A 23547-nucleotide genomic window follows, 5' to 3' on the forward strand; every position below is an offset into this window, starting at 1 on the left:
GTGCAAATGGTGGAAGGAGTTCAAGCCTGCTTGTGTTTTCTCTCAGAAAAATGGTTGATTAAAGCATGCCATGGCAGACAAGCTGTTAGATTCCTGTGGAGTTCAGCTCCCTGACACTGTCACTCAAGCTCACAAGGTGCTCTTAGAAATATTCCTTCCAATGCTCCCTACCCTATAAACTTGGCTGCAGTGATTGCTTCACTTCCCCTTGATCTCCTGCTGCCCCCCTTTTTTCTCTATCTAGGAATTCTTATCAGGCTTGGGGAATAAAGAACTCTGGTATATGAGCTTGTGGAGGGTGCATAGTATTTGTCAGCCTTCTCACACAGGATAGATAAAATATGGTGCTGTAATGCTGTTGAGGAAATTGGATGGGCTTTTTACAGAAATGTGTCTCCAAAGTAATTTCAGTCATCTTCCTTATGATGTTTTATACCATGTAAGCCAGCTGAAGAGAATTCTGTGCAGGATGGAGTGGGACATTAGAGACCAGCCCTTGCCAGCATTACTCTAAATGGGTTGTGTGCTCCAGGCCAAGAACAAGTCTCTTATCAGTAGAACTGATGAATGAATCTGCACATTTAAAAATATTAAGGTATAATATAATTAAGAATTATATTATTAATTTTCTGAGTGCAAGTATACAATTCTGTGAAACGGTGGCCTGTAGCTGGTGATTTTTGAATCTCTTGGAATGAAGGGGTTTAGATTTTGCTGATTTCAATGTCTTTCAGAATAGGCATTTTTCTCAAGGGTAATCTGAGACATAATTGCATAATTATATTTACAACCTAATATCTTTTGCCTGCTGCCTGTTTTTTATAGCTGATAAGGCAATCTGAAGGCCTTAAAATTTTCAGGGTGAACACAAAACACAACTCATGTGATCAAACAAACAGCAGCTTTTCCCAGGCTTTCATACCTCTTTTCTTAGTGTGTGAGAGTACCTAAAACCCTACAACCTGATGTTCAGGCTGTGTTAGACAAAATGCAAGGAAATTGAGGAAATTTGCACTTATTATCCCACCTTGTCCTTAGCCCCCACATAGCACTGCTTGCAATTTTTGGTGTATTCATAAATGGTGTTTTGTATTAACTTATTGTGCGTGTTGTTGTAAGGCTTACTTTGCTTCAGTGCTAAGACCTGGTTGGGGGTTTTTAATTCTTTCTGCAAGAATAAATATGTATTTAAGTTCTCCAGCAACAGAGAATGGGGTATTAAATAATTTTTAAGATGATTATAGATCTTAAAGATTTTTGAGAGATTCATGTTACCCTCATGATGAGCATACTATTTTTGCCATAGTCAAATTGCTATGCTTTACATATTTCTTTTTTATATACTAACTTGACTGATTGAAGAGTTTACATGCAGATAGTGCATTCAATTTGTCGCCAAGTAGATTATCCAATGAAGTTAACTTGTAAATAAATTCAAGCTATATGGCAATTTATTACCAGGAAGAAATTTGTCTGGGAGTCACAGCTTAAGTAAAAACAGGAGTGGAAGAAAGCCAGGAATGAATAATTGATCTAATTACAGAATGGCTTGGATTGGAAGAGACCTTAAAGTTTACCCAAGTCCAACCGCCCTGCCATGGGAAGGGACACATTCCATTAATCTGGGTTGCTCAGCTTGGTTGTGGACACCTTTAGGAATGGAGCATCCATGTCTCTGGAAAAACAGAACCAGAGTCTTGCCACTCTAGTAGTGAAGACTTTCTTCCAATTATATGTTTTAAACCTATTCCCTTTCTATTTAAAGCTTTTCCCACTTGTCCTATCAATACATGCTGCTGTAAAAAATCCTTCTCCAGCTTTTTTGTAGGCCCTTTTTAGGTACTGGAAGGCTGCAATGAGGTCTCCCTGAGTTCTTTTCTCCAGGCTGAACAACCCCAATTCTCCCAGCCTTTCCTCATAGGAGAGGTCCTCCAGCCCTCTGATCATTTTGGTGCTTTGGACTCACTCCAGCAGGTTTGTGTCCTTTGTGGGTTGGGGGCTCCAGAGCTGGATGCAGCATTCCAGGCTTTTTTTTTTTATAAACACTTTATATTCCCCTGTGGAATCCTTTTCGTACAAAGTTTTGGTGGGTGAGGATCTGATTCTTGGAAAAGTCATGACCTGAACAGAAACAGAATTAAATCCATGAGCTTTCCACCCTACTGTTGGGAGATCTTTCTGCCTGCATACAGAGGTACAAGAGAACAGGAAAAATCCCTGAAGCTCTGGAAATAGATGGAGACTTCTGCATCCTCTGTAGTCTCCTGTTTCCCACACAAAAGACAAGTTTCCTCTGCCACATGACAGTCTTACAATATTGTTTTACATCACTGGGAGTATTTTTTTCATGGAGAAGGATTTTTGGACTGCAGAATCAAGAGTTCTGTCCCTCCTTTAAAGCAGCAGTGGTGCTGTGAGGTCATGCAGCCCAAACCTCTGCTTGAAGCAAGTTCAACTAAATCAGGCCAACCTGTAACATACATCAGTGTGATAAGCAGAGAACTTGAGAGTTTAACCCCAACCTGTTGCTTAAATTTGCAATTTCTTCTCTGAAAATGTTTTTCTTTAGTTATTTATTCTAAATGGTATTTATCATCTTTCCCTTTGTGTTGTGTTTTGAAAACTAATATTAGTAAATGTAAGGTAAAACTGTGTGTTGTTCACTCTTCAAAAATACTTCTGTAACTCTTTGCAACAGGGTAGTCTTGTGCTTGTGTACTGCATACATAATCTTCTCTAGTCCAAACTAAGGGATTATTGTGTGGGTATAACCTCTAAATGTGATCTGGAAATAGGTTCACCCTCTGTGCAACCCAGGTGTTCAATATTATCATAAAGTTTTTTTTCTTCCATTAGGTAGTTCTAAATGCTAAAAGTTTAGCAGCTCCTGGGCTTTTTTCTTCTGATGTAAAGGTAAATCAGATAAAGGCTATTTTGAGGCTATCTGCTGAAAGTAGCAAATGAATCATTTAGCACTGTGCTTAGTTTAAGTTTCTGTGGATTCATTTATTTAGAAAAAAATATTTTTGATAGGCAATGCCATGTTTCTTCCAAACTTGCTAAGTTTTGCTTAATCAGGCATTCCATTTGCTGAAAGTGGCTCAAGGTGTCAATGCTGCAAGCCAACTCTATTTTTCTTTTTGCTAGGGTAAATAATGGGCTTTTCCAAATCACAGTAGAAAAATAAATACCAGAGAAAGAATGCCTCTCCCTATACTTAAAAATACACACTCATAATCTGAATATAAGTTGACATTATTGGAAATTGAAAAGTTTACCTGTGGGGAATGTTAATGATTCATTAGCTTTCAAATTTGCTGGGAAGGCAGAGCACAATTTGCCTGGAGTTCTTCACACAAGAGGCAGAAATCACAGGTGGTCCTTGACTTCTTCAGTGTCCTTACTGCAGTTGGTAGTGATGCCTTAAGGTGGTAGCTTTTATGTTTTTCAAATCCTATACTGCTCTAAACTTCACATCAAGTGCTAACTACTGTCTTCACATTTTGGTCAGACAGAAAAATCCCCCTGGGCCTGAGATCCAAGGACACACCACAGCCTCAGGCCCCAAAAAGTGTAAACAAAAGTGACTTGGAGAGAAGTGAGCTGGGGAAATATGACTTCATTACCTGAAGCTGTAATTGGTGAATTAACCCCAGATATCAGACATATGTCTGAAAACCTTGTGATCATTGTCCCTCCTGGGTGTGGCCTCTGTGAGGCTTTTACACTGCCCAAGGTGTAACTCTTGAAGGTCTTTAATGAATAATAAGAATAAAAACTTTATTCTCTGTCTAGCCTCTGTTCTAGGTAGCTACTCTGAGGCACCAGTAGGGTGTGATCCAGCTGCAGTGCACAGCTTTTACTCCAGTCTGGTGGTGAATACAATCAGAACACAGCTCACATCAGCTCTCAATGCACTGTTCATCACTTACGACTACAGCACTGAGAGAGCCAGGGTAGCATCTCCTGTTTCTTCTAGAGTTAATCCATGTTCTTTCAAGAGTGATCCTTGAAAACAGGCATTATTAGAATGCTTCCTTAATTAGCATCTGACTGAAACATTGACAAAAGTCTGGTTTTTTGCATTCTTCTTAAAGAGCTGTTTGATGATATGTTTATACAGTCTCTAATTGTAGAATTTGCTCATGTAAAGCAGCTGTAAACCTTCCCTTGGAAAATCAGATTTGATTAACAGTGACTCAAGGTCTGGCATCAGAAAGCTAAGTAGGATTTACCTTTTCATTAGACAGTAGGAAGAATGTTACAAAGCAGGTTTCCACAGTGCCTGTCCATCCCATCTGGCTGTAGCCCTGGTCCTCCTAATCCTTCACTTTGATAAATGCTCCAAGTCACCTGGTCTCTACATGTTTCACTCAAAATAATTTATTGCTGGATAAACCTGTGTTCTTGTAAGTCTGCCTGATGCTTCTCTCAGCTCAATTGAAATCAGGAGAAGTTAGCACTAGGAACAGGGCAGCCTGTGGGGAAAGGGGCCTTAGCCTGGGAGGGGATCCCTGTTATAAGTCTGGCTGCATTTTGTGCCTGATATTAATCATTGACACTCTGTGGGACACTAGTGCAGAACAGGTGTGGAAACTAAATAGTAACTAAACCTATGCCATTAAAAATGAAGGACTTGGAAGTTTCCCTTGGACTTGGAGTTTAAAAGTGTGTACCTTTGGATATTTGCAGTGAGTGCTGTACTCTGAGCTCCAGCACTACCTGGGTCTGTTGCTTTGTGCTGGGTGAAAGCTGGGAAGAAAGTGGGAGTGATTTCAGCTGTAGTTATCTGGTTACTAAAAAGCCATTATAAACTTATATCAGTGGTTTTTTTATAGTGCAAGACTAACATTTGCCTATTGTTGTTCTGTCTGCCTTCTGACACTGATTTATTGTGCCTTGGGGCAAGTCATCAACCTGCCCTTTGTTTCTGTTCCTACACTTGTACAGTAGAAACAGTGCTCTCATTCCCTAAAATCAGTTTCTTTGGCTAGCCTTTTGAAGTGACATGCAGTAATTGATGCAGGTGTTCATGTGTGTTGTAGGGTTGCGTACAAATTATGCTGCATCAGAGTGTTTCAAATCTGAGCCACTGAACTGTAATGCCATCTAGGAACTTGCAGGTTGGTTTAGTAACGATCTACAATAGAAATGGGAGAAAAAGTCAAACAGGGTTCCCTGCTTTTGTTCAGCTGTTGCTATTTTGCTGTGTTATTTAAGCTTTCTGTGCACTATAAGGGTAATGACTGAATTCCCAAAACCACCAAGTTTTTATTAAAACTTCTGCTTTAAACCACATTGTGCCTGAGCCTGTTTAGAAACAGTTCAGAATGTATTGCCCCTTACAGGGAATACTGGAGAACTTGGCAAAAGGCACAGTTGTAACTGACAATATTAGGGATCTAAAATCTCCTCAGCTATTGGGAGAATCTTGAGTGTCAAGCTGTTATGAGAGAGTAACCTCTTTGTGGAGATAGGCAAGAATGCAAAGGCTCTCCATACAGATCTCAAGTCCTTAGCACTTGGTGTTTTCTTTGAAATATTGGAGACTTTGGTCAATTAATTTCTGGCAAAGTGTGATGGAACTTAACAGAGCACAGTGAAATAGGCTCTTAGTAGTTATCCTTTCACTATGTACATATTATAAAGAAGATTCATTCTTATAACTAATTCCAAATGCAAAGTCAGAGTAGGGCTGAGGTATTTATAAGTGGGATGAGGAGCTATTGTTAAAAAAATGCCTGTCATGGGCTAAACAACCTTGTTTGCATTTCTGGAGTGTTTTATACAACTCAGAATTAAACTTCAATCTAATAATACAAAAATTATTTGCTTTGCTTTTTCAGCAGCAGAGGGCAAAAGACCTGTTTTAAATGTTGTTCTTCATAGGCACTTTCTTGGGACTCATGGGTTGGAAAAAAGGATGTGGATGGACAGAAACAATGAGTGGCAGGTTGAAAAATATGGTCTTTATCCCTAAAGCCCTTATATCTTACTTTAATTTTGATCCAACTTTGAGTAACCAAACTAAAACTGCACAAGAAGGGGGCAGCAAGCCTGAAAGCCTAGGAAAAACAAACTAAAGCTCTAGAACAGAAAGGCTTTTACAAATTCCCTCCTGTTGGAGAAGAGCATAAGAGAACAGGTGTGGGAAATCCACACTGGAAAAGAAATGCAAGAAATCTCATCTAGTCATAAAAATGGAATTTTGGACCTCAGTTACATAACATGACCCTGGAACTCCCTGGCTTTACGGAGGCTATACTCTGATGTTTAATTTTGTTTTGTGTGTGTTTTTCTGGATGAACAGTGGCAGGCAGTAGCCAGTAGTCAGCAGCTGGATGTGTGTTATAACATGTAGACCAAAGCATGTAGAACCCTTAAATCATAGTTTGCCATCTGTTAAAAAATATGGGGTTTTTTAGCAGAAAACTGTGACATGTGTGACTTCTGTACTGTGATTCATATGCTGTATGCTGTAAGCCATGACTGAAAATTATTTTTTTAACTTGAAATTTGAGAACTTTACTTTGTATGAGTAGTTTAAATGTCCACTAAAATTGTAATAGTGCCAGGAAGGAGGGACATTTTTTGATTGACTTTTGGCCATGAGAAATATTGGATGTGAACAAATGGGAGATGTAATTGAATGTAATGAAAAATAATGGAAGCAATAATGATTTTTGGTAATGGTTGTGAGGTTTTTTTTTTAGCCTGTGATAGGTTTAGCAATGATTCATCAAGCTAAAATGTGAAAACACCACAAGCTGATCTATTTCTGGGCAGCACAAATCAAAGAGATTCTAAAGCCAAATTTTTGGTGGATTTGCATACTCTCCCAACCCCATGAGTCCAGTGAGATCAGAGTTTAAATCAGGTCAGCATTTGGACTAGTTTCTGGACAGTTCAGGAGTTAAAGACCAGTCTTGTCAGCTGTTATATGAAAGACCTTCTGGTGAGTTTTATGTGCTTGTGAAAAAGCTGAAAGGGCTTCATGATTTCTTAGACTCTTGGAGCTGACTGTTGTGAGCCTCTAATTTAAAAGGGTGAACACACCTATTCAAAGTTTTCCAAAAGAAATGGCTGTATCCTGAACCCATGCTTGATAGCACCAACAGGGAAGGTGATCAATGAGTGGGCTTAGATTGGAGGTCTCACCAGAGTGCTGGGAATTGGAGTTCTCAAAGCAACAATCAACAGTAGTGAACAGTGGAGCAGATGACAGGGTTGTCATCCCAGTGTCAGGAGTGAGTGGTGAGTTTGAGGTGAGATGTCTCAGATTTTTCTGAGAAATACCAGGTTTTTCAATACACATCAGTATGAAATCTTCATGGAAAACAAAGTCCCATTTTTAATATGAAAACAACTTGACATTTTTCAGTATACTTTTTAATGAGCATTGCTCTGAGCTATTTTATAATGAAATTTGCTTAAAAGTAGAACAGGCTGGTGATACTTGGCAGAACGATGTGGCATATGGTAAAACAGTTGTGATTTATTGGCAAGCACGCTCACTTTGGAAAGAGTGGCTTTCAGCACAGTGATCTGTATCTTGATATTCAGGTCTTTAAGGGACAAAAAAAGACCTGCTGGGAAGTATACATGGGATACTTTGAAAGGCCTTCCAAGATGGGTAGGATAGGAAGCTTTCTATTTTGTTTTTTTGTTTTACATGTGACATCTGACCTTTGCCAATATCTTTACCCTATTTTTCACCTTTTTTAGAAACATCAAAATGCACTGTAGCTTGAAGGCAAGTGAGCACTTGTAACTCATACAAGATGGGATTTCCAGAGCTGGCAGATCCACTTCATTGTAGCTGTCACATGTATTTATGTGTTTATTCCTTGCACTTTACAGTATCCTGCAAAAACTACTGAGAAAGTTATGGGTCCCCAATTGTGGGTATTCTCCAGTTCACATTGACAGTTGTGGCTCTTCTCCAATTACAGTTATTGACTCTATTTTTGTCTAATGTGAGTTGTGGGAGGAGCCCAAACCAAGCTGAAGTATTTCTAATGTTCTCCAGAAAAAAACACAATTACCTCAGTAATGCGAAATGCTATAAATTTACAAACATATGACAATAAGGAAACGAAATGTTAAATGTCCTTTTTGAGGTTCTGTTCTTCAGGGCTTGCTGTTCTCTGCATGTGCATTCATAGGTGGCAATTCCTGCCAGTAGCCAAAGGAGGATTGTGGTGACGCCACTAATTCTTGGTTCCTCAAAGAAATAATCAGATCTAACTCCTTGTGGTGGTAGAGGGTTTTTAAATGCTGCATGCTTAGGGGCTCTTTTTTTTTTTTGGTCAGGATTCAGTGTTTTATAGGACACAGGCTCCTGAAAAAGGATTACATAAAAGCTTTTGGTTTTTATTTTTTCCTAAAGGGTATGGCAGAGCTGAAATCCCCCAGTACACTCTCAGAGGAGAGGTCTGTCACTAGAGGTGCATATTCCAGGTCACACAGGGGAGGAGTGGAGAAGATTTACAGGCGGAGCTGCAATTACTTTCACAGTTTGGTCAGATGTTAACCCACATTGCAGGTCTCTGGCTATGACCCAGACTCATGGGCTCATGAGTTATTAGCCTGGTTTTTTTTTTTACTTTTTTTTTTTTTTAAATGAAAGCTTCTTGCTCTCATGATTACAGAGCATGAAGAAATGCTCTGAAGAGTAACTCAGAGGGCAGAGTTTCTGTGAGGCAAATGCCCTTTGAATGAGGGGGCATGGCCACAAGCTGGGTCAATTATCCTGATCTGCAGGCAAGTGTGGGGAGGGGTGGGGTCTGGCAAGAGTCAAGGAGAGAGGTAGAGTCAAACCTAAATTATCCTCATTTGAACTGGCTGCTTTGTAACTAATTAATGACTCTGGACTAGGAGCTTAGCAACAACATAAACCAAGCTTTCCATGTCACGTTCAGTCCTGCCCTCCTTTTTTCACAAAACTAGGAACAACTTGGTCTGAATTTATTGTTTGGATGTGGTAATACCCTGGGAAATCCGAACTGGTTGGCTGGTTTGTTTGTTTGCTTTCAGGAATTATCTCATATTGCAGTATACCAAATATGTAATTATTGAGATTTGCTAAATACCCTTACTGCTACAGCCTCTCAAGCTATCTTTAGAATTTTAAGTATTTTCTGGGGCTTTTTAAGGAAATAAAACAATTAATAACTTTTCTCCCCTACAAATACTCAGTCTTGTTCTGTTTTGTTTGTGTGTGTAGATATATTTATATATGTATTGCTGATCTTTGGGTTGTGGAGATGTAATTGAAGGGTGTCTGCCAAAATCTCAATTAATAGTTGCCTTATTTGGGGTTTTTGACTAGCATGCAGGAAGTGTCTTAATTTTTTCTTTTTCCTCTCCAGTGTGAGGAGTGAGAGGGGTTTCCAATTAGTGAAATTTATAGGTTAGTTATGAATCATCTCCTGAAATCAGCTCCATGAATTGAGTCATTAGTACTGGATGTTTTCCATTTGGGTCCTATGAATTTCTGCTTAGTGTTTATCAGGAATACTGTGTTTGATGTGCAGATGCAGTTTTTCAGGGTGGGCACATTCTAACCTTGAATGGAAGGGCTCAGTCAGGATGTGACTTCCACTGCAATGTGTTGAACACTGGGTTTTTGGGTTCTGAAAGTTGGCAAGGTGAGATTTCACCAACAGATTAAGAGATTTTTTTTTTCTTACGTGTGCAGCAAGTGTTATTGGACCTAGTTTAACAGTGATGACATCATTTCATTTTAGGTTAATCTGGCAGTGGACAGTGAGGAAGGTTTGCTCTGCATGCTGTGCATTCTATGAGTAAGAGGTGGTTTCTGTCCAAAAGAATTCCTAGTCTGTAGCAGGTGTCCTGCTCCTGTTACTGACACAGCTAAATGCCAGATCTGGCAGTGGAAGTGCCCAGGCAAAATAAAGTAGCTGATAGTGTCTTGATAGCACATGATCATTGATAATTTTTGATTAGTCTGCTTTAATAGGTAAATACAGATTCTAAATGGTTAAGATTTTGGGGTTTGTTTTTTTTAGAACAATAATTGGGCTTTTTTTTTTTTGGCTTTGGTTGTAGGTTTGATAGTTGTTAGTTCTTTTAACTAGCTATAATTTACCTTGATTATTTTTAAAAGAAAATCATCTTGTACATAAAGCTCCTAGAATATACAAAAATAATCTCTTTTGAGAGATGATCAACTGTATTGAACTTTAATCATGGCTTTAATACAAGAAACAACTCCTCAGTTTTCAAATATAAGCATAAAAGCTGAGAAATGATGGCACTGAAGTGCATGTGAATAAGCCATGGGTTTAAGAAAAACTTCTTGTGATATCTAACACATAAAAAGCCACACGAAATTGTTTATGCCACCTGGTAATAATCCTTACCTGTAGAACATCGCTAAGAACACAGTATCAAGTATACCTAGAGTTATTGTGAAAAATAAACCAGCCCAAATCCTGTATTTAGATGATTTTTATGCATGTTATTTCTGTCCATAGTGGGATGAAATAAATGATGGATGAGAATAACATTTCTATCTGCTTAAATCCTAGCGTTAACTTATGTGTTGCTGAATCATGCAAGTACTGAAGTGTTTTCTTAACAACATGGGAACTTGCAGCTTATCTTACTGCATAAAATGTAGAAACAGAAAAATATATTTTCAAGTCAAGCCCCTTGCTGACAGACACAAGAATGACCTTTACAGAAGAGCTGGGATAACAAGAGTCCTTCCAACAGTGTGATGTGAACTCTCAAATGGCCCATTCATAAGAATGGTACCAGATTGAGGTTGACAGCAGAGGTTTTGCTGTTTTCAGAGTGGATCTGTGGAGCCTGCCACACCCCTTTGCTGTTCCTATAAACTGCTTAGCAATGATACAAAGAGCGAGGTAGATGTTCTTGGTGGGTTTCTGTTTAGGATCCTCCTCAAGGAAGTGGCTACTTGTGCCAAATGGGAAAGTTTTGGCAGCAGTGATGGAGTGCATTCAAAACTAGAATATCCCATAGACTTTGAATTTGGACCACCCTCTCTTCCAGCAATCCTAACAGGTGACTTAATCCTTGGTACAGGGATGAATTGCACCCAAACCTTGCCACAGGCATTTAAACTCCTGAGTTCTCTCATGAAATGTAAGAAAAGATTTTCTTATTTTTCTTTCTCAGTCTTAGTTTTCTATTTGTTTGGGTTTTCTTTGTGTTTGTAATAAGACCCAAGCTGAACTGTTGTAACCACTCCAAATGTAACCAGATAGTCTCTAGGGAGGTGAGAGTGGGATTTTCCCTCTTACCTTTTATGAAAGAGTAACTAGAATGAAGTGAGGAGGAGAGGGAATTCATTACTGGGTCACTTTACAGTTAAAGTGTGTCCATTCTTTGTAGCTGTACTGTGAAAAATTATCAGTGAAATTATAATCATCACTGTGAAATGCATGTCTTTAAATGAGACCTGTACTGTCTTATTTAAGTAAAATAGTTTAATTTAGAGAATGGTAGCCTCATACAAGTATTAAAAATCATAGAAATATCCTGTATTAGTATTATGGAATTTTTATTTTTTTTTGCAAATGCTACTGTTTTAGCCAGCATTTTGATGGCTGCTTTTGATGCAGTATTTGTTCCTGCCTCTGTTCTCCCAAAGCAGGCTTGCACATGACAAGGCAGCTGCTACAGGGAGACCACTGATATCATTGGCAGTGTGTGTAGCAGAATCAGGATGGGAAATCAAGCTCCAGAAGAGACCAGGGGGTTGTTCCTTATGGGGAGGAAAAAGCTATAGTAGCTGTTTGTATTTCAAAGTATGAGTTTATAGAGAAAAGCAGCCTTGGACTTGCAGGGAAAAAAAAATGGCTGAGCTGGAGGGACTGAGGATACATTGCAAATAATTTATGTGAAATACCACTGCTGTTAAGTGGGAAACTTAGTGGCAAATTCAGCATAAATGAACCTGAGGAAAAATTCTAAAGCTTAAAACTAGCTTTTTCTAAGTGATCTGAGACATTACGTAGACATGGAACTGAAATAAATAGAATCCTTGATACAGAAAGAACCCTCAGCTTTGACCTCTGAAAATAAGGCTATATTTATACACTGTACAGAATCTGTATTGTATTTACATGTTTGCAATTTATCTGCCATCAATCTCAGAGTATGAGAGAGGAGTTTTGGGGACTGCATGACAAAAAGCTTCTCATCACTTGTTTAACCTTGGTCAAATGCTCTTTTGAGTCCATTTTCTCTCATCTCTGTATTAGATGCATGCCCTACACAATGCTTCATGAACTTTGTGATCCTACTGAGTGTCAGGAACTATAAATTTAAAAGAGCTAAGTGGTTAGAAAAGTATATATTTTGATCTGCAGAGGAACAAAATATTCCAGAGAGCCTGTTTTGAAGAGCCAATAGCTTAAGATCTATGCCTTGCTGTCTAATCTTCCTTTCCTACTGGAAGTACTGAGATGTCACTGAAACTGATGCACTTCAGTGTAATTGCATCATCATTCTCTGCATCCTTAACCAGGATGCTTCTCCTAGCATGGAGAAGGAAGCCTATTAAGAGACGTTCTGATCTTTTATAAAAATAGTGGAGCTTACTGTATGTAGGCTGAAATGTCAAATATTTTTCTAATGCTATACAAGCTTTCCTTTTTTTTATTCTCATGGTTTTGACTTTGAGTTTAATGTACAATCAAGATGATCTAGTACTGCTTCTTGGTATGTAATCCATTGAGGGAGCCTGAATTGAGCTAGCAAAAGGGATGGAACAGAGCAAGACTGTGCAAAGACCATTGTTTTGCTGTGGCTGTTGTAGCTTTTAGAAAGCTGATATTGAAAGACTGAGTGTCTGCTGGCTCTCCTTTTTTGTGAGTGGGTGAGGTTAGATGGGACCTCTGGGGGTTTATAGTGTTCAGCTCCTTTGGTCAGGCAGAATCACCTAAAGCTGGTTGCTCAGTTCTGTGTCCAGATGGTTTTCTGGGTGTCTCCAAGGATAGAGACTTTACAACCTCTCTGGGCTGCTGAGTCACCCTCACAGTAAATGTCTCTTGATGTTCAGAGAGCACCTCCTGTGTTCCAATTTATGTCCATTGCCTCTGCTCCTGTCACTGTCCAAAACTGAAAGGAACCTGGCTCCATGTTCCTTACGAGTTTTCTTCATGTTTATATACATTTGTATATAAATATATTTTCCATTTATATACATTAAGGTCCTCTGCAAGCCTTTTCTAGGCTTAAGTCACAGCTCTCTCAGCCTTTCTTTCTGTGAGAGATGTTTCTCTGTTGTTTGAATCTCTCAGGTAGCTTTGTGTCCCTCTTGCACAGAGGAGCCTAAATCTGGACACAATGGTTTTTGTTTTGCTGGCAAACGTGGACATGACTATTTCACTTACAAAAGCTGATGCTGGGTGTTCAGGACAAGAAAATGTGGTGTGAGAGGACCTGCTGACACCAGAAAGTCATTACAATAGAATTTCCTTGTTCCTTCTGGTTCAGGAACTTAGTTATAAGTTCACCTTTTGGCTTTATCTGCCTGTCTTTGGAAAGTGGGTCCCTCTTGCAAGATGTTGTTTTTGTCTTTATATGTAGGTGTCAACTTTTACACAGTGAATACCCATTTATCTTTGCTGTGTGAATCTAAACAAAAAATCACTTGTGTTACAAGTATGCATTTGTTCTTGCTCATAAAGCCTCTGTGTTCTAAGCAAATGTAGTGGTTTAGTACTTGCTGGGTGTTATCTCTTCATTTTTCCAAGTAGCACTGTTAAAGAGAATCAGTAGCTTCAAAGGCTGAAATTACATATATGCAAACCTTTAAAATATAGATACATGCATAACTGTAGTAAAATTGTGCCAAATGGTTTGATTTCAGTGTGCTGGGAAACAAGACTAGCTGAAGAGCTGTGAGTCCTCACTGGGCCTCTGCACTGCCAGCTGGGATTTGAGCAGTGTTCCGGCTTCAAAGCTGAGCCCCAGTAACCCTGTTACTGAAATAGGGAGAGGTGCATATCAAAAACTGTGGTGTCCATAGTGAAGTTCAATTTCTGCTGTGGCTGAGCAATGCACATGGTGTGTCATTTTCAGCGCTACTCTTAGGAGATTGCACCCAAAGTTAAATGAAGTTGGGTGACTTAGCGGTGGGTTTTTAGCTTAATTTGCTTTGGGGAGAATTGCTCTTCCAGGTTCTGTAAAAGAAACTATGTGATTGAGGGGAATAACACTTATCCCTCATCCTCAGGAAGTTCAGTCCTTGATTGGCCATAAAACCATCTTGCAACTTTTAGATGTAAATCATTAATAAATATGTGCTTTGAGATAGTTTTGTTATAACTCTACTCAGACTTGCAACTCTGATTTTTATGTTAGCTGTAAACTTTTAATTATTGCAATTCAACAGACAAAGCACTGCCTTCCTGATTTTGCAGTCTGCACAAAGATGAATAATCACTTCTGAAGAGCTGTAAAGGGTAGCCATGTGTCTTGGTTTTAGCTGGCTAGAGCTATTTTTTTTTCCCTAGCAGCTGGTATAATACCAAGCTTTAGATTTAGGATGAGCATGAGATTGATACCACACTGATTGATTTAGTTTTTCTGAAGCAGTCCTTACTTTAGTCAAAGACTTTTTGGCTTCTCACACCATAACACCAGTGAGTGGTTTGGGGAATACAAGGAGCTGAGGGGGGACACAATTTGGACAGGTTATCTAAGTAGGCCAAAGCGATGTTGTCATAGCATGTGATGTCATCTGAGTCTATCAACTAGGGGGAGAGCTTGCCAGGGGCTTCTGCTGGTGAACAGGCTAGACATCAGCCTGTGGGTGGTGAGCCATTGCCTTGTGCATCACTTCTTTAGTAAATTCTAATTATTTTATTTTAATTTTTGCTTTCTTTTTTGGTCCTGTTAAACTGTCTTTATCTGAAACCTCAGATTTTATTCTTCACCCCCCAATCCATCCTACTGTGGTGAGGTAGAGAGTGAGTGAGGAGTTAAATTGCCTGCCATGTTATACCATGTGCTAGGGGGAGATGCTAGATTTTTGTGGGTGTCTTCAAGGGAAGATGTTAAAATCCTCTGGCAATTTTTTTTTGATGAGGAAGGGGAAAGGAAGTAAAAGCCTCCTGAGAATTGTAGCATCTGGTCTTTGAATATGGTGAAAAAGGCACTGAAGTAATGGAAAGCCTTGAAAAAGAAACATGAGAGGCCCACAGCAGAAGTAGTAGTGGACTCTGAATTAGGGCTGGGTGGCTATAATGAAAAGGCAGTCTGTAAAGAAACTTCGAGACTTGTTTTGCTGGGGAAGATGATACTAATCATTGTAATGACTTCAGTTATAAAATAAAGAAACCTTAATACTTTTCAGAAATAGCTGTATCAGCCCTAAATGCCATAATAGATAGGAAAGGTGTTGCATGTGATTTTCTACAGGGTTTCAGAGATTCTGATTTGGTAGACCTAATCCAAAGCCCATAGCTTTCACTAAATTATTTTTTTTTCCAATAGGAGATCTTAACTGTAGGGTTGTCTCCAAAACACTTCTGTCTCTTTGTGACAGAAGCATTATATCCAAGCTGGATGATACTCAGAATGTAAGAAACTTGTCTACTCTCTGTACCAAGGAATCTTGCTGTATCAACACTGTATTTGGATGATTTGAGTGCACTGATTGTTTACTTGGGTTCTTTGAAATTGATTTTTTGGGCATAACTTGGTGCAAATTTAAATGTCTCCTTTTGAATATTAGTCTTTGCTCCATTCTCTCTGCTTATGGAGTAAGATATATTTTTTCCAATTAAATAATTTAAATACCTGGTATTCACACTAATAGAGCGCACTTGTCTATAGCTCATTTATTTTATATATGCTGTCATGGGTGACTTAGAGCCTTTGTTCATGGAGTATGTTGGCCCTTATAATTGAGGTAGCTGGAGGTTTTAAAGAGGTAGCTTTACTGTGTTTCTCAAGAGAGCAACAAATAGTTTTGATTAAAACCAACAAACTTAAATTATTTATCTTTAAATTCATGCCAAATGAATTTATAATGGCTTTTTCTTTAAATGTAAATGAAGCCTTTGACTCACAAATAGCCAATGAGCACAAATATTTTTGTTCCTCTTAAAGTTGACTTGCAAGTTATGTTTGCAATGTTGGGTTGAGAGTAGGTCCAGAGGAGGGCCACACAAATGGCCAGAGGACTGGAACCCCTCTCCTGGGAAGAAAGTTGGAATTGTTCAGCCTAGGGAAGAAAAGGCTCTGGGGAGACCTTATTGTAGCCTTTCAATGTATTTAAAGGTGATAAATGAGAAAGATTGAAAGACTTATTGTCTTATTGCCAAGGCTTATCGAGATAGGAGAAGGTGTAATGGTTTTAAAATAAGCAGATTTATTTTGGTCATGAGGAAGAAGTTTTTTGTAAGTGTGGTGAAATCTTGGTGCAGGTTGTCCAGAGGTGCTGTGGATGCTGTGTTATTTGAGGTGTGCAAAATCATGCTGGATAGGGCTTTGAGCAACTTGATCCAGTGAAAGAGATGACCCTGACTGTGGCAGGGAGGCTGGGCTATATCTTTACAGATTCCTTCCAACCCAAGGCATTGTATGATATCTAGAAAGGATTTAGGCAGCATATTGGTGTCTTGTTGCCCACTACTGCTGCAGTTTGTCTTTTCTCCCCCTCCCACTTCCTCTTAGCCCTTCTAGACATCATTCCTGTGCTGACATTATTCCTGTATTTCCCAAGCTGCCAGTGGGTATTATGCTGAGCATTTGATACTTGGCTTGATTTTTACATGCAAAATCACCTTTTCAATAAGGCTTGGTAGTTGCTGTCTTTATATGGCGTCATTAAAATTGCAAACTGCTTTTAAATAGTTATTTTCTTGTGTTAAAATTACACATTTGTGATGCCTTCACGAAAAATTACCTGACTATGAGTATCGAGCTAGAAAATTATCCCCTAAGAAAATGGACACCAGAAAACCTTTTTTTATCTAAATGAGGGATCACAGGTTACCTGTTTTTCAAGTTGGAAAGGGCTTAAACACATAGGTAAGGGCAAAACTCTTACCAAGAGTTTTGGAAGAAGCAGAATTGAAATGATAAGTGCTGTGATGGGCAGGGATCTGTGTTGCTCATTATTTCTCTGAAATGCCACTATTTTCTTGAAACTGTATGGCTTTTGATTTAGGGGTGTTTTTAGAGGCCAAGTCTTTTAAAACAGCTTGTTAATCTCTAAGACTGAGCATGTCTCTCTCCTTTCTTCCTTTCTTGGTGCTTGCAGAGTGCTTCTTTGTTTGAAGTTTTCACAAGAAAAGCATGTAAATAGGTGGAGAAAGGGGAAGAATTTTCTTCAGTGTGCTAGGTTTGGACTCACATCTACAAAAATTGCAGTTGGCTTGGAGAGCAGCAACTGGCAGAAGGGCACAAAATTACAAAATTGATCTGCCTTACACAGTAGATCAATTTGTGCTGCTGGAAGATTTATTTCTCTCGGGTCAATTCTAAGTTTTCCTGTTGATTTGAGCAGCTTTGTGCCTTTGCATCCTTTTATGGTTCCCTGCTTTATGTGAAACCTCTTTGCTGTCTCTTGGCATGCTTGCGTGTCAGGCCAGAGGGGCAGGGGGATGCTCTAACAAGTCACAATTGAGCCACCTCAGGTATTTCAGAGCTTCCAGCCATGACAGAATGGATCTCTGCATGATTAATTTACTCCTACCCTCACAAGCTTTGTCAGGCTGCAGTCAGACTCGTCACAGAGATGATTCATTTGTTCCTCCTGTGGAATCTGGGGCTTAGGATACGTCTCTGCTCTAGTAAGATGGGTTGTGGTAATAAAAGCAAGAAGGATGCAAAATAGAAAGGCTAAATATGAGGAGCTGACCTGCTCTGGAGGTGTAATGATGCATCTGTCTGAAAGTTGGTGGTGAGAGAGGGAAAAGGAGTGGTGCAGTGTGTAATTGGGCACCACTGGGTTACCCTGGCTGCTGTGAGGCACACCAAGTGGGGCTTGTGCTGCAGAACACCAAGTTCTTGGTCCCTTACTCTTCAGGAAACTTGTTTTTGTTGTGAAACCAAAGGGTCTCATCTTAAATATCTGTATATTATTCAAAAGCATTGTCAGTTTACAAACAGCTGCTTGGACTGGGGGAAGTGAATGTGGCTTCTCTTACATCTTAAGAGATGCATAATAATCAATTTCCAAATTTGTGAGATTGCTGTTTAGTATTACTTGCAAGGAATTAAAGAGGGACAAAAATTCAGTGTGTTTAATGTTCCAAAGAAATCTGTCAAAGTTATGAATTCTGGATAGTCCATGAAACCCTCAAGCCAAAATTTCAACTTTTAATTTAGGCATTATGTAAATATTTATATTTAGTTTGGTCATGTGCTTGTGTGTATCTGAAGGAAACTATTTTTGTACTCACTATTTAATTCACTAACCAATGGAGGTTTGAGAATATGTGCACTGGGCAAACAAAAATAAGTAATAAATTCTAGTTTCCATAGATATTTGATTTTTGGGAGCTACACTCTGAAATATTTCTGTTAATTATTTTTAACACAAGGTATGAAACCATCTGTCTGCTTCTGATTGAGATCTGTTTTTAAAACCACAGGCATTAGTTTTTTTTTTGTTTGGTTTAAAACTGAAAAAATCCCTTGAAAAGCTGTACCCTTTGCAATTGTGATTTGACAATTAGTGTCGTGTGGCTGGGCATCTGCTTCCTAAATCAGTCCCACTAAGGACATTGGGAGGGCTATTTCCTACAGCTCTCAAAGAGGCTGGGTGCCAGAATGTGGTGTTGATCTAAATCTTTTTAAAGATGTTTCTCTGTATTCCTTCACTTTCTATATATAAAATGCTATTTCTGTGGAGCAGTTCCTGTCATTGCAGGCAAAAGACAATTTAAGTCATGCAGTCTGCACAGACTTGTTCCTTTCTGATTTTTTTTTTTTTGGTTGAAGGGGGAAATTATGTGTTCATAGAAAGCTGCCCAGTTGCTTGTTTCCCAAATTCAGGAATTTACCAGCTGTAAGCAGGATAAAAACATCACATCTTCCCAAGGGAAAAAAAAGTTCTCATTACTAAAAAGTATTATTGCATTAAAGCACTACAGAATAACTCATAGAATTTGTTGTAGACTACCAATATTCACACAAAACATGCCTAAAGCTTTTGTTATAATAAAGGTAATAAGCAACAGAACTCAAGTTTGCTGGGCAACATGTTCTGTATTACTTGGTTTTTATCTTTTTAGGTTATGTGAAAGTCAGGTCTGGAGTTCTAGAAATATTAGTGCTTTGTCTTAAGATAAGATTAGCAGCCAGAATAAGTACGAAGGCATTTAGTTGGTGGGTTTATCATGTAGCTGCTGGAAGTTTTCTTTCATTAAAGACTGGCTGTCCTCTCCCGTGTTTTTAAATGACATGTTGGCTGACAACAGAAAATTGTGTGGTTGATGGATTCTTATGTTCCTCACACTTTTATTTTTGGCAGTGAATTACCAGAGAAGGGCCTTGACTTAATTCCTGATGCATAGCTGCGGTGAGATTGGAGTGTATTGACGAGTTATTTTTAATGAGTTGGCAATTATTTTGTGAATACAACATTTTGGCTTCAAATTAGAACCATATTTTTAAAACAATGGAATTCCTTTTATGTTTTTCCATTATCAGGAGTTATTTATTTCAAGAAAGCCATAATGAAAATTTTCTGTGAAAAAGCATTAATGTGAGGAAAAAGGGAAAGGCAAGACTGAAGGGGGAAAAGCCCAGAGCCGTTGCCTTGTGCTCTGTGTTCTCTACCAAGTCTGGCTGAAAAATTCAGAGTATTACAAGCTAATATCTCTTAGTGAGTGTTTTCATGGGACTCAGACTGTGAGGTTTCAGTATTTCTGGCTCCATACTTCCTGATTTCCCTTGATTTCACTTGATATTTCCAAATAGTAAACATTAGAACTTGCAGGAGACTATTGGGAGAGGATTTCAGAGTTGTTGGTTGAGGTTTTCAGGAAGGTGTTATTTCTTTCTCCTCAAACAATGCCGAGTTCAGTTGCAACTTCGTGCCCCCTTGATTTGAATTCCATGAACAATCAAATTGATGACAGAAATAATTAGCAACTGATGGTAGCCACAGTGATTGATTATTTTTTGTAGCAGCTGCCTGGCAGTTGTCTGTTCTGTCAGTCGAATGCAATCCAGGTAAAAATAAGTTAAGGATAATCAGATGTAAGGTTTATGCATGGCAACATCATTTTGGGAAACTTCCTTGTCTTCTCTGTCAGCACTCTTTGTTCCAGTGGTGTGCAACAAAGGATGTACCAGAACATCAGTGATGAACAGAAGCATGAAGGGGAGGAGGTGGCAACCCAAAATTCACATCAAGTACTCAGAAAAATGAGCTTTTTCTTTGTTATGAAGTCTGATTCGCACAAGTGCCTTATTTCCTGTGCTTGCTTTTCTTTATGGACGTGTCCTATTCTGTTTTGCCAAAGATGCCTGCAAATAGGCAAAAGTAACTCAGTGGTGAAGGATATTTTAAATACAGAAAGAAAGCATCATTTTTTCCTTCTCATCCCCGTGCAATGAAAATATGTGGGCTTGACAAAAATGTTTGCTAAGGCAGTTATTTAAGGCTAAGCAGATGATAATCCTCTGCATAATACCTTGAGTTGGTTGCAGCAGTAGTGCTGATTGTAGAACCCCCTGACTGATTGACTGGCAAGGAGCTAGACTAAATAATGCACATTATTCAGTGGTCATATGAAAGGCTATATGGTAAAGATGAATTTCTTCAATTTGTGGAAGGATTTTGGTGAGAGTTGCACTCTGAGGAATCAGCCCAGTCTCTCTGAATGAAACCAGAAATCAGGCACTTGAGAGTGAACTCTTCTTAAGACAAGTAGGAGAGATGGCATGAGCTGTGAGGGCAAAGGAGCTTATGCAAAATTCACTTCTAACAAATGTAAGGAGGCAAGAACTTGATTCAGCGGGAGAAGATTTAGGCATAGATTTTGAAAGAAGAAAGTTGCACAGTGCATCTAATGGGTAGTCTTTATGGCCATGAGCTCCTGTGGTGGGCCTTTCCCAGCTAAGAAGATAACTGCTGCACAGTGGGGGCTGTGAGGTCTTATAGGTAATTCAATAAATACTTGGAAAATGGTGATTTCTAGCATCTGCTGCAGTTTGCAATGTAAGCAGTGTTCTGTGGTACCAAAACTCAACACCAGTTTCCATCTTCCTGTGGAAGGAGCAAGGGTCTCTTTTCAAACGTGACAAGTTCAAGCAGATAAAACCTATTCGTTTATAGAGAGTGTAAAGAGAAGTCTGAATATACTGTAAGGATAAAAAGGATAATAAAATAGGTGCAGACATGGCTGATTGCCCTTGAACTGACTGCTAATAAGGCATGCTGGTGCAGGCACCTCAGGTAAAAGCTGAGCATTCAGGATTGTCACTGAAATACCTGGAATGAGTTCTGAAGGCTTCCATCACCTGGAAATCAGTCCCTGTTTTCTCTCATAGCTGGTTCTTTGAAGTCATTACTGAAGTAAATTATTTAATGACCTTGCAGTAAATGTGTTTTGATTTTACGTGTATATAAGAACATACTACTGTTTACAAATGAAGTTTAAGTAATCTCTTTTTGGTGGTCATCTTACTTTTATTGTAGAACATGCAAAGGCATATGAAGGTTCAAAATGGTGAATATTATTGAAAGCTTTTTAAGAAATGAAATATGTAGTAATTTTTCTCAGATACTCATTGGCAGGCAAGAATGGCTGATATCCCATTTCCTAACACCCATTGTTCTATCAGTTGCATACAGTTGTAGAGTAATTATAAGTACAACTTAAGAGCTTTGAGAGATGAGTGCATCAATTTTCTTTACTCTCCTGGAAAAAATAGCTCTTAACTGTATTGTAAAGAATATTTGTAATGCTGGCAAATTGGGCTAAGGAAGTTGTGTTTGTATCAGTGATCCTCTGAGTTTCTTAGTTTCAGTTGTGGTTTTGCAATGATTTAATTCCACTGATTTCACAGAAGTCATTCCTGATTTTTTTTTTTTTTTTTTTTTACTTCTGTAAGTCATGCCCTAAAGAAATCTTTCATGGGACAAGGAGGACTTAGCAGAAAATATTTTTTAGAATGCTGCAGAGTGGATGCAGTTGAATCAAGAGGTAATATTATGAAAGATAAAGGGTTTTTTTTACATGCACAATAGCTATCATTTGCATTGACAGCATGTTGGGGAATAGATTCTTTTAGTTCATGTTACTCTAGGGAATCATTTTCCCTCTCTTGCTCAGTGTGCTTAGAACACTGAAAATAATAAAAACTGCCTGCACCTGACCTGACTCAGACTGTAAATTATTGGTTGCTTTGAAAGATATTCCAACATCCAACGCATTGTTGACTTAACAGTTACCAGGACTGCAAATGAAGCAAAGCTCTCTTTTTTTCCTATGTTTTTTTAACATAGAGTAGAAATACATCAAAATGTTCTTGAGGTGATGATTGCTAATATGTCAGTGGATGGGGGAATGGGAAAATGGGGTCAGATGCATTTCATGTCCTGATTTTTCTCTAAAGGTGTTATTCCCGTAGTTTCTACTGTTGATGACTTTACTGTTAGCCAATGAATGCAGTTTTCCACTATTTTGCTTTTCACCTTAAACACAGATTTAATTTTTAATGTGGCTCCTGAACTAATCTTAAGGGGTTTCAAATTCATATTTTATTATACACGATGAGAAATAAAGTTGACCATAGATCTAACTGGAGAGTTACTAATCCTTACCAAAGAGTAAGATTTCCACACTTCTGCAACCCTTTTCCCTCACTTGTTATAGTTGACTTCAGAGTAGTATGGCCACTTGCAGACCTTTCTGCAGGGATAGCAAAACCTTTGCAAAGGTCTTCTGAGTGCAGATACTAATGAATGATAATAAATTTCTTATACAAGATTTGTTTTTTAATCTGATTGCTATTTCCCTTCAAATCCTACTCCCAATTAGAAAACTTGCTGATATTTGTGCCTGTAATCTGCAAAGTCCACTAGAATTAAGAAGAATTTTTTTTCAATATGTCTAAACCATTGCAGATAAATTAGGTAGCCTTGACTGAAAATCAGTCTAGAATGAAGGTGAAACATTCTCTTCTTTTGAAGATAGGGTCTGGTGTGCAGTGGTGTGGAGATTTTTTTTGGGTGTGCAGTAAGGGTAATGTAACCATTGCTGTGAACTACCTTTAAACCATATTTGAAGTAGTTTAATCTATTAGGAAACAGGAAAACATAAATATATAAATAAAATTATCTGAATTGAGAAAGCACAGAGGCTAGAATGGTATTTACTTTCCAGTAAGCAACAGAGATTGAACACCAGTCAACACAGTTTTGAAGCTGTGGGATGTCCAAAAGATGTGATTTTAGGAAGTACTGTTCTGGAAGTATTTCATTATTGATAGTTGCATCTATTTGAATATTAGTGTTTTCTTCAGTTACTTAACTCCTGCAAGAAGTGTGATGCTGGCTTTGGCTGCACTGTATGCTGCTGC

The 23547-nt window shown here is 38.6% G+C and overlaps 1 protein-coding gene across 29 annotated transcripts in view; it reads left to right on the forward strand.

The window, feature by feature from the left end:
- Positions 1 to 23547, forward strand: part of NRXN1 (neurexin 1) — a 678846-nt gene that overhangs the window by 165934 nt on the left and 489365 nt on the right. The window lies entirely within an intron of this gene.

This window comes from Molothrus ater, chromosome 3 (assembly GCF_012460135.2).
Source record: "Molothrus ater isolate BHLD 08-10-18 breed brown headed cowbird chromosome 3, BPBGC_Mater_1.1, whole genome shotgun sequence".
Taxonomy (NCBI): Eukaryota; Metazoa; Chordata; class Aves; order Passeriformes; family Icteridae; genus Molothrus; species Molothrus ater.